Below are 13385 nucleotides of genomic sequence, written 5' to 3'. Positions count from 1 at the left end.
CCGAATATTGAAACTAAGTGGTGGGTCATCCTACGGGAAATTGAAAACCTAACGGATGGTTTGATTCATCTATCAAAGTGACTGAGATCTTAAAATAGACGTCTCTAAAGTTATGATGGACTATTTTGAAAATTAATCAGATGGATGACTTGTTATACGAATGAATGTTATACTAGACGGTTGAGATGAATGAAGTGAGGATTACTGGATGTTGATGTGTAAGGAAAGCTACGTGTGTTTCCACACATGTGTAAACTAATTTAGATTTTCATGGTAACACCCGAGTACTGAAAAGTATGGGGTGTTACATGTACCTGAAAAGAAAAAGTTAGGGCTATTAGACTTAGAATAACATTTTAACAATTTAAAACAGATCTCTATTGTCATATCAATGATATTCACTATGGATTGCCCATATTCACTTCGTCTATTAGACTTAAAAAGGATATTCACTATGTATCCACAGTAAATATTGGAGATCCACAATAAATATTGGCGATCCACAGTGGATATCGGTGGTCCACTATTAATTTCAGTGGTCTACCGAGAATATTAGAGGTCCACTATTAATATTGGCAATCCACAACTAACATTAGCAGTCCACTATTAATATCAGTGGTCCATAATGTATATCAGTGAATATCCTCAGTGAATATTTGCCATCCCTAGTCCATGTATCTCCAATGTGCATTTCTTTTTTCAAGATCAACATTGAGCTTACTACATAAATCTCCATTGTGCATTTCTAACTGGATCCTCGTTAGAATGGATCCATTTTAGTCAATAAAAAATACGTGAAATAGATGTTACACGCACCATTTTGTCGATGTTGCCCGAGGAAGGATATGATGGGGGTGTGAACCACGGAAGGGATGATTGCTGTTAGAGATTACACCCCTTCTCAAAAAAAAAAAAAAGAAAAATAAATGGAGGGAATGTTGCCGGATGCTCACTAGAGTGGGTCCAACATAGTGGCATAATGTTTTAAACCACCTTCAAGATTGGTGGTCCCCTCTCTCTAATATAACTACTTGAAATAAATTCAAATGTCACTAAAATCGACCTTTTTGAAGTCTATATAATTTTTTGGATCTTTTTTTTTTTAAATTCACGGTGCATCTCCTTTGAAATCTATGATGATCCTTAACTGGGGGATAGAATTTCAGGACATGACCCTAAAAATGAGGAAAGAAGACATCATGAGTGGACCACACCAAATGAAGCAACTCCAACATGAAGGACCATCATTATCTCTATTGATAGTTGTAGACACCCCACCTTAAGCCGGTAAGCTAATTGAGATTGAACGAAACCCGAATACAAACCCTATCAGTACCCTAAACCTAATCCATGCCTTAAACCAATCCAAACCCCAATCTTAACCAAACCCTAAACCCTAGAGGCTCAAACCCTATGAATCAACCATAAACCTAGCCAACCCAGTCAAACAAACCTATTAAAAACCTAAAACCAAAACCTAATTAGTCAACCCACCGAGTCAACACATCAAGTCAACCTACTAAGCCAACTCACCTAGTCAGCCTACCTAGTCAACTCGCCTTGTCTAACTAGGCCCAAGACCCATTTGGTCCAAGCCCACTTTCAAAGCCTAAATTAGAGTACAAAGAGAGATAGGAAAGTTGTCACAATTCGCTAAGCCTCCCCACATGTGTGGGAGAGCCCACCCTCTGAAGTTGAAGCTCTGGAAAGTACGAGCTACACCCAAGTGCCACTCGCCATGTGGCACAGGCCGTACCTTGGCCAGCTGTTCATATGTGCACAGTTAGTTACCTTGCAAATCTCATGCATGTGCAAAAGTCCTAAGTTACCATAAACTCCACTCTTGGGCCAAAATTACACCTTATGCCCTTAAATCCAACCCATGAGATCTTGCCACATAGCAATATCAAATCTCATCCATTCAAACCCTTTCTACACTCAAGCTTTATGAGAATTACAAGGAAAAAAAATAGGTTGGGGGCTATAAATACCCCCTCACTTCACATTTAAAATCATCACCCTTTCACTTATCCACTCCCATTTCAAGCCTTCCTCACTCACCCCCTTAAGCCTTAGCTTAGCCATTTCATCCTTCCACCAAGGAGAGGAAAGAGGTATAAGAAGGAGTCCAGCCTGGATCAAGCTTAGTCCAGTCCAACTACAGCCTCCCGAGCCATTAAAATCTCGATTCAAGCCTCACAATCCAACCCTTGTGACACTACCATCCATCCAACAAGTCGATCTACAATTAAGATTCTTCTAATATGAGCATTTGTATCGTGCAACACTTGTGTCATTCATTCAACACATCTTTGCACCAATTTGGTTCGAGAGTATGCTACGTGGCCTAACAAAATAATCGATCATGCCCATCAGAAACCCTACCAATTAGCTTATACTTAGTCACAAGCATTGCATTCAATACATATCATACATCATTTGTGTGCAAGTACTAGTCCTCAACCCTCAAGTAAAGTCAAATCCTTTGAAGTAGAGATCATGCGAAAGTACAGGCAGAGTGTGTGCCTAACACTTTCCCTCTCTATAAATGTGATCCCTTACCCTCGATCTCTAGTTATACACTAACAAAATCATCTTAGGATTGAGAATCTCTAAATCCTCCCTCTTAATATTTCTATAGGGTTTACCCAAATGTAGGAATAAATAACTAGTTAGTGGCGATTTTGTCAAATATAACACTCTTTCAATCGCAGCATGAAGTCCCTTTTAAAAAAAAAAAAAGCACCCATGGAAGCATATGAGTCTCTTCTCACACCTCAGGATCTAGTGTTGGTGGTGGATACAATGGTTTCAAATGAAGACGAAATCAACGGCTTTCGATGACCCAGGAAGCTCTGAATCACACGAACAGATCAAAACGACCAAGGAATAAGCCTTCTCTTTCTTTTCGAGGGACAAAAATTCCCCTTTCAAAGCCCTTTTTTCCTTCCTAGTTGAGAGCCTACTGTACGAGGGGGTCAACTGTGACAAACGGGTATTTTCATCCTCTATAATTTTTCATTTTTTATTTTATAGTAATTTAAAGGCTACAAAAACTTGAGTTTGATATATATGAACTCCAGCTGGGACCACGCTACAGTACGGAACTGTTTGGACCAAAAACCTTAATGAGGACCTTGATTCTTTAGATAGGATGCCCGGATAGATGGATTATCCCATATGAGTTACCAAAATCGCAACATCCAATAACTGAAGCGCTGCACGCAACTAGTCTCCGACACGTGTAAGAGATCTAGGCAGTTTATCTGGTGAGCTTCACAGCTTATCCGTACTCTCAAATGGTTAGATGAGGAAGCTGATTGCGTGTTGAGTAAACTCTATAGCGCCAACCGTGATATATGTGACTTATTAACAGGTTGGATGACAACTAAACATCACTGTGGTCCACGAGAATGTTTCAACGGTGGATGTCATTATCCCCATTATTTCATGTGGTTGAGATCCACTTAGGTTTTTATATGCTTCAGTTTTTCTAACATCCACTAAAACGATATTTAAAAACAGATGGACGGCGTGGATAAGACACATACATTCCAGTGGGTCCAGTATACTCAGTAAGCAATCCGTTTCCGTTAGATGCAAGCGCTGATGATGTACAGAGTAACGTAGTGACTTAACTCCGTGAGGCCCATCAAGTTGTATGTGTCTTATCCACACCGTCCATCCGTATTATCATCTCATTTTCAAGGTATGAGAACAAAAGTGATGCATATCCAAAGGTGTGGTGGAAACAATGGTGATAATGATGTCCACCGTTGAAAACTTTCTACGGCCTGCAGTGTCATCCAACCCGTTGATAAGGTCACACATACGTGGAAGAAGGGAAAACACAAATATTGTCTTGATCCAAAACTTCTATCGCTCTCAAGAATTTTTCAACAGCAGGCATTCAATTCCCACTGTTTTCTGTGTTGTAGTCCACTTGAGCTTTGGATATGCTTCAATTCTTAGATATACCCTAAAAATGATCTGATAAAGAAGCTGAATGGAATGGATAAGATACATACATCAAAGTGGGCCCCACAAAGTTTACTCAGTGCGCCACAGCCCTCCGTACCCAATCCGCGAGCGTAAGATGCTCGCAATTTGCGTGAAAGAAAAGGCGGGGCGGATATTGAAACAAAGGGTGAGTTAATTGATACTCTGGTAGAGTATGATGGTTGATGAACAGGCACTTAGAAGTTACACATATAGCAGGATTAACTAAAATTAAACCGCCCAAATTGTGGGACCCACTGCAAATAGTTCATGATTTAAAATTTTGATTGGTTGAATAATCCTAACCTCTGATTATCATATACTTGTTTGCTAAATTCAGACAATTTGATCCATTAAACGTCCACCAATCAGACGGCTAGACAATCAAAATCATTATGATTTTCCGTTCATGTACCATCTATGTTGTGGGTCATGATTTGGACAGTTTGATTTGACTGATTCGTGTGCTACTTGGATAAACTTCTTAGCGCCTGAATATCAACTATCACACTCTCCAGATTATCAAAGATTTCACCGAGAACAGGAACCCACTTTCCACTTCGAGATGGGAATACGGACCACTGCGTGGATTCAAGTTGCATAATGTAGGACCGCTTCCAAATACTATTCGTCGGTGTGATTTTCACAAAAAGTTCACTCGCCTCGCACGTGACAATGTGACACGTGCGTAAGATTAGACATGCTCATCCAGCGATCCTAGCCATTTAGATTCTCCTCACCTATAATCAGGTAAGCATGAGCATCTGGTGGGGGACAGATGTACATTGAATTTGAACAATTGGGTAGTTTTTCTTAACCGTTGATCTATTTTTTAAATGTATGCTCTATCTGGTATATTTATTAGCTTGATTTGTTAGATATGGACTTTTCTATTCTTGGATCGCATGATGAACGGATGTGATCTCAAATATATTTAGCATCTCTTCCACTTGTGAAGAGAGTGCACCTTTTAAAAGTGCAGTTTAGCAGCATCGCAGATTGCAATGTGGATGTCAATGATACTCGTGCAATATGTCAGAATTCTACTCGCGGTTGCACATCTCCGGGGAGAAAACGGATTGCGTGGGGTTGTGTGGGGTCCACAGAGATGTCCGTGAAAAATCCACTCCGTCCATATGTTTTCATAGAACACAATGGTACTGAAATTCAAAAATCAGATAGATCCAAAACTCCGGTGGGCTACACTAAAAGAAAAGGTAGGAACAGACACGTCCACCGTTGAAATATTCCTGGAGCTGAACATGATGTTTATGTGCCATCCAAACCGTTCATAGGGTTATTACCACTCAGATAAACCTTATGAACAAATATCATCCTGATACAAAACTTATGTAACCCCCACGCATTTAATCTCCACCGATTTGTGTGGTATGGCCCACATGAGTTTTGGATCTTCCTGATTTTTAGTTTCTTATCCCATTGTCGTCTTTTAAAACATATGGACGGAGTGGATTTGTTACGGAAATCTTTGGACCCCTAAAGCTCCGTGGATGCCACTGACCCGGGCAAAGACATAGAGGTTTGTTTCAATACATCCGAACGTATAAAAACATGATACGTTGGGACTTTATCCTTTGAATATGGGTTATATTCCAATGATCCAAACCGTTTACACGGTCAAAATATTTTATATGATTATAGATAACGGAAAAAATTTTCAAATTATATCATATCAACCCTTTAAAATTTCGGCACTTTTATATTGAAAACGTACGGTTATCATAACCTTTCCATAATCAAAGGTTTGAATTATTCAATCTGAATATTCTTTGGACAATTCTCCGGCCAAGATAAGCCCATCACATTCATGGTTTGAATTATTTAAAAGAATCCAATTCCAGTGGCAAAAGCCCAACCTATCATATTGTAAGTTGTAACACTTGGGGCTGTATTCGAGCAACTTCTCTTGGTGTACCGCAAATATGAGAGTAAGATTAATGAAATGCATCCAGATGCATTGCTCTGTGGTACGTCGGGGTTATCTGTGGTTATATTTGGTAATCCAAACCGTTGATTTGACAAAGATAAACAGATGAAGGTTGCTGGATCCGAGATCTCTGATAATGAATAATCAATGGCTAGAAAGACAGTTCATATTGAAAAGAAAAGAAATTGATTATGGAAGTATTAAAAGATAAATACTACAACACTAGTTGTAGTCCAACTAGTTGTGTGAGGACCACTGTTATTTGTAGAGCGGGGCACAGACGACTCGACCGTAAGGCTCAACTTGTCCAGTTCAAGTCACCCAGTAACTCGACTTCATTCGACTATCAGACTCAATTTGTTGAGATCGAGTCATCCAGTAACTCAACTCAATTTGAACCGAATTTCAATTTTGGTAGGTGTATCTAGGTTCTGAGTTATCATTTCATCCCGCTGATACCCACTCCACCCAACCTGACTCTCGGTGCGGACTTGATTTGACTTGGTACTTGTGACCGGATCAAAATCGGTCCAAATTAGTATAGGCCAAACCTACACTCGAAACGGGTCAAGCATGTTGGACTCGGTACCATGTCGGGTTGAGTTCGGGTTAGGTCTACTTCAAAACCAGGTTGAGTCGGGTCAACCTTAATTCAGTCTGACTGGACTCTATGCCTAGGTCTCGTCATTTGTATAACATCTAACCAATCTAGTAAGGTGGTCTCATCATAAAAATTGGATGCCCTAAAAATCAGGTAGATTCAGCTATCATGTGGGCCACACCATGGTAAATAATGAACACTCACCCAATAACGTCCTAAGTGGAATTATTTTTTTTTTTATTATTACATTGTTAGTACACCCATTGTCACTTCTCACTTCACTATTAGCCACCCACACTGGGGATACCAAGACCTTAGTGTTGAAAGGAGGTATCTTTCATTGAGTATGCCACTTGAGCTATGGACATGGGTGTAACCTCCTAAGCATATTGGTACTAAGTAACCTAAGCATACTAATGGCGTGTTTGGGCGGTGGGATTAGAAGAGATTAGGTGGGATGGGATTCAAAAACATAATTATTACCCATGGGCGGGATTGTCCCCTATTGCCATGGGATAAGATTAATGTTATGCTTTGTTGGTAATATGGGGGTACATTGAATGGATATACCTACTATCATTTGAAATTAGTGAGAATAACACACGTGTTATATCTAAATCGTTCATTTTTGTAACCTCATTTTATGACATGGGCATAAAAATGAGGTTGACCCAAAACTTATGTGGCCCCAAAGAAGTTTTCAATGGTAAGTATTCGATCCCCATTGCTTTCTATGGTGGGGTCGATAGGGGCCATCATGATGTATGTGTCTTATCCACACTGTCCATCTGGTTTACCATATAAGTTTAAGGCATGAGCCTAATATTGAAGCATATCCTATGTTTAATTGGACCACACCACATAAAACATTGTGAATTGAACACTTACTATTGAAACTTCATGAAGGCTACCAAAGTTTTGGATCAAGATGATATTTGTTTTTACCTTCATCCATGTTTGTGTAAACTTATAAACAGCTAGGATGACAAATAAACATCATCGAGGGCCTTAGATATTAATATCCTTACTGTTTTTGGTGGTGTGATCCACTTGATCTTTGGATATGCGTCAATTTTGAGCTCATGCACTAAAATGATCTGATAAAATGCATGGACGGTGTGGGTAAGACACATACCACCACAGTGGGCCTTAAAAAATTTTAGCATACTGAGTTACTCATATGGGACCCACCTAATGGTACTTGATTTTCAGGGCATATCATTTACATTGCAAGGATACCAAGGTGGAAGAGTGGGATGGCATATCAATGCGAGAATTACATCGTCGGTTATCCCTCGTTCACCATTTGGTGCGTTAGATAAAAAGTATGGGTCACAGAACATGACCCTAGATCCAACGGCTGTAGACTCACCATACACCAATACGACGAGCTATACTCTACCAAACCTCATGTGAATTGCTGTTCATCATGCATGCAGCACACCCCACTTTAATTTCACGCTGCATGCATAACACGTCTATCCACTCATCAAGTGGACCCGCATGGTGCACTTGATGAGCTGAATGGCTTGACGTTCAGATCCTATCCAAATGTCCAGCAGATGCTGGAGAGTAGGACCTTAGCTCCCCACTATGTTGGATTGGAATTTGATTGAGCCACGTCCCACCGAGGCTCTGACGTGTTAAGATTTGATTGGGCCACTTGTCACAGGTAGCCTCGAGTGTATAGAAATTTCTCAATTAAGATGACAATTGTTTTTCCGTGCATGAAAGGCTGTAGGACCTTACCAGTCGGTTGGATGGCTAATAAACAATACATTAGGTCCATGAAAGTGTTGCTCATTGTTTTCAGCAATTTGATCATGTGGTAATTGCGTGCGTGTCATAATTGAATTTGCGGCTCAATTCAAACTAAACAAATATGACCCTAGGCGATGAGATAGGTAGATACTTAGTATACGACCGAGATCGGATGAAATCAGTCGCCTATTCAGCCACACTTAATGAATAAATAAGATTGGGCGATATTCACAAGGTAGGGTTCGTCCTCTGTTAGGGATTTGAGCTACGGAATCACACAGATTTGGATCTAGGATAGCAATCCAAGAGCACCAAGCAATCATAAAAGAACACAAAGATTTAACGTGCAAAATCCTTTTGAGAAAAAACCACGGCAGAAAGCGACATGAATCCACTATGAAAATAGAAATTACAAAGAGAGAGGACTTACCCAATTCGAACAACCTCGAATCTCACCCTTGCTACACCCTTTGATAACCCTAGAACCCTTTTAGAAACCCTTGGAATACCTTTAGGAAGCCTTAGAATGCCTGAGAATGGTCCTATGGACTCCTATTTATAGATGGGGAACTCTCACTTACGCATACCCCTAGGAACCACTTCAAATTTACGCAGTCCGCGCACAAACCGTGCACCGTCTACGTAACCCTCGACTACCCTCGACTAGTCGAATGAGGGCTTTGACCAATCGAAGGGACCTTCGACTAGTCGAGCCAGTCCCTCGACTGGTCAAGCACCTCAGAACTCTAAATACATCGTTGCTAGACTTCGAGTCGAACGGGCTTCGACCAGTCGAAGGGACCTTCGACTGGTCGAGTCAATCCCTCGACCGGTGGAGCATCACGGACAAAAGATTTAAGACATCTTCTGACAACATCTTATGGTGGATTACACATTTGCCTTCCATACAAAAGGATTTTTCAGTACATATAAAAGAAAAATAAGAAAGGGATTCTTACAGTCGGTTGTGGAGAACGAGTGTGAAATACTTTCCTAGAAGATAAACTGAATCCAACATATGAGCGTATACCCAAATTATAGCTAAGATTACCAGATGCTTGATTAATGCTACGGATTACACTATGGAATGTAAGCAGCAGACAAAAATTAAAGGATTACACTAGGAAATATAATTTACTTGGCAAAGAAGTAGAGTGATTACACTAAGGAATGTAATTGACTGGTAATTGAAAAGATAATTAAAAGATAATGTGTGGGTTTGATTGGGTTGGTATAAGACAATTTTCTTTGTTGAATTCCTCTACTTTTTATAGCTTTACCCTAGCCATCTAAATCATTCCTACGTTCCGACAATTACTATAACCACTTGGCCTTCTTTACTCTTGCTTTTGCCACCTGTCCTGTAACTGCTTCTACACGATTACTCTTCTATAATCAGCTTAGGCAATATCGTGGCATAACTTGATATGCTCCATTTGTACTATCATATAATCTTCTTCGTATACCCCCCGCATATCTCCAAATACACCATGCAAATCCCTTCAAATTGTACGTAACTCGCTCTAATTGGTTTTCACAGGAATTAGCAACAATGGGGATGAACATCCCCCCCAGATGTTGCTCCGCCTTTGAAAAAGTTGAAAGCGACATGTGAGGACCCCTCATTAATGCAATAATCCTTCCGTACACGTGGCAATGTCTAGCCGAGACAATCCTACACATCAGCCACAACCACTCTTTTTCGAAATATGAGTTAAACCATTGCAACACGTGTATCTACATCTTATAAAGTGAAATTTTAATGTTGCCCTAATAAATGCTCCATTGCTTCAACTAATATAAGCGTCGTTTCGTCATTCTTGCTTCCCACACTTCTTTCTTCCTCGGAATATTCAGATTCATCTCTCATTCTTGTACTCTAAAAATGGTTGCCTCATCATCTTCTTCCCCATCTTTTCATCCAGATGACTTGGTTACTGTAATATATGACCTTTTTGAAAAATATTCCAACAATATAGTCTTCAAATCGCTCATCGAAAACTATTATTGTATGGGTCCAACATTCTTTCCTATGGTCGATGCTAATGAAGTTAGGTAGCATGATGGATCCTTCATTTCCCATGTGTCAAGGTAAGACTTTGCTGATTTAGTCCGAATCGATCCCCAAACCCTCCAATGCTCTAAAGATTCCTTAATCCTGGCTGAGACCATTGCCAAAATTGGATGCCTGGTTTGCCCGCGTCTCATCTCAATATGAGGCGACATGTAGGAATTCTGACATTTACAAGTGTATAAAACTCTCTATCCACGACTATCCATCAAATCATGCCCTTCTAACAACAACTTTAACATTTTGGAGCCCATCCACCAAGACATTCATCTTTGGATGCGGCCATATGAGTCCAACGATCTTGGACATTGTAGCTCTGACCCAACTCCTTCCCTTCGACGAGGCCGTCTTCCCTAGTTTCCCCCAGAAAAAACTTAAAAGCATCACCAATAAGGCCGACAAGGCCTATTCCCACTTCATACAGACATACCGTAAATGCGAAGGCCAGGTTGATTATGAAGAACATACGACTTTCTTATTTCTTTGGATTTATTGACATCTACTTTGCATGAATGCTCTACAGATCACAAACGAGTACGTTTAACTGGCCGAGGTGCTCGCACATGGTATGAAACTTACTCTGACGCCTTTTGTAGTCAGCCACTTGTACAAAGGCATCTTCAAAATCACCATCAAATGTTTATATCTTAGAGGAGGACCACTATAGCTTGTTCAGATGTGGATCTACGAATACTTTCATTCTTCCCTTATAAATGCTTCCCCACATTTCAATGCCGTTTATGGTGAACACGTCATTAATTCTCCCCAAAAGAACCATACATTTTCCGTCTATATGGACTTATTATTCTTTTCTTTGAAAGACATAAGTGGAGTCGATCGTTTACTCCTTTTAATAATAGAGAATTTGGCCCCAGTTCACTGGTCACTATGAGAATGAAGATGATCAGGAGGTTTCTCAGATCCATCGTGCGAGGGAGAGTTATCTCATCTGCATGGAATCGACTAGTACTGCCCAAACCTGCTTGCCCGTCAGTTTGGTCTGGTCTAGTGCATCCCTTGTCCATTCATTCAGATGAACTGTAACCAACCTTCTTTCACTCGGCCGATCACCGATCGAATTGATCTCTATCACTCTCTCAATTCCACTTTTCACCCAACCAATCTTACTCTCGATCTTCCATTTTTCCTGAACCAACCTTAAGTAATGGACACCTTTACCAGTTGGTGGGAGAGTTATCATAAAAAATTGATTAATAAATCTCCTCAAGCTATTATAACCCACTCTTTTCTACTATAAAGTTTTAAGGAAAGAAAAGAGCAGCACCCTAATCGGCCACAACTTCGAGTTGAAAATCAAATAAGTCGAAAAATAAATAGGCCACTATCTCTTATGCTCAAACTTTACCAATTGAGACATCTCCTTAACCCAAGCGCCAAAAAGCTACGGTGAAGGCACCTATCTCCCTAACATCTCCACTAGCTTGACCGCCTCCATCAGCTTTAAAGACGATCCTCGACTTAAGAACTCTTCTCAGTCTGCCTCGTAAATCTCTCACTTTAATCTTCAAGCACTTTGTCCCGCCTCCCCAGTCTACCATATCGAATCAACCGTTGTCGACCTCATCCAGGGGACGACAACAATTAGGTACTTCCATGGCCGAGGTTGTCTTCATTTGAAAATACTTCAAAACTAAATATTGGCCATGAATCTCGTTAAAGACTATTCTAAAGAAATTGAGGAAGGCCTGAAACGTCACCAAGAAGCTCATTATAATAAATGCTAGAATAAATGGTGACATGATATGAAAGATTAAACAATCCTGATCTTCCGTTCGATAAAAAATTTCTTACTCCTTATCATCCTAATCTGCCACCATTCCCCACTTCTATTCAAGAAATGGCGATCATTATAAAAAAGTCCTCATACTGTGGATAAATGATTTGTCACCTACACAGTCCGTTCTGATAATGGTGGAAGTTATGTTTACCTATATAATTGCCTTGAGTCTTTTATCTTATTTTTTGCTAACTCTGTCTTCATTTCCAGTTCCTCGAGAGCTATCGGCCGTAGAAAAACAGATCATTATGGTGCAACCACTATAACAACGCCAACCAGCAACCGACACTCCTGAGTTTCCCGATGTGCAGACTGTCGACTCTAAGGGCACAATCAACACCAAAGCTCTTCTTTCTCATGCTTCTCCCAAAGTTACAACTCTTGTCGTGGAGTCTGAATACATGGTTGACCTTCCTCCTATGCCACCTACTACTATCGATTGAGAAGATGAAGAAGAAGATGAGCATCCCTTGCGTGCCGCTCTTCAGGGCTCGAACAGAGAATTATCTCATCAACTTATTCCTCCTTTTGTTCAACAGCTTCCTCCAACCATTGAAGAAGCTCTTCAACTAGATGTGATACCTGAGGTGATTGTCCACGATCAGGCAATAGAGGAGACCCCCATGGCCGATATCCCTTTGCCTATTCCGGCTCTTATCCCTGTACCAGCTTCGATCCTCCTAAATGATGCATCAGCCTCCTCCGCAACTAGTGAAAACTCTTTACCAGTTGAGGACACCCTCTCCACCTTTCAACAAGCTCTCGCTGACAATATCAATGTGGTTGAGTCCCATTCTTTCTCGACCGAATTGGAAAGTCTTACAGACGAACTCTGAATCCTTGTACGTTCAATATTATTTGGGAATATATTGGTCGAGATGATTGGGAGGTTCACGCAGCTAATCGATCAATATCGAGCCTTTTCTTGTATAGATGTGAGTCTTATGGCCAAATTGCCAACTCTAAAGGATTTCTTAGGATACATTAAAGAGAAGCACAAGCTCGGCACCATCATTGGTCGCTTCGAGATAGAGCACATAACAACAGAATCCCAAATAACCACGGCCAAGTATATCATCAATATGCTATCGGCCAGCCACTAGGAATTAAAGACATCCAATGCTGAGTCGTAGGAAATAAGCATACAAATCATTGCTCTAGAGGCAGAGCTGATGACTCTAAGAAGAAACTTTGAGGAGAAGAGCGC

The sequence above is a fragment of the Magnolia sinica genome, chromosome 14, assembly GCF_029962835.1.
Source record: "Magnolia sinica isolate HGM2019 chromosome 14, MsV1, whole genome shotgun sequence".
Classification (NCBI taxonomy): Eukaryota; Viridiplantae; Streptophyta; class Magnoliopsida; order Magnoliales; family Magnoliaceae; genus Magnolia; species Magnolia sinica.
This window is presented reverse-complemented; position numbering follows the sequence as displayed.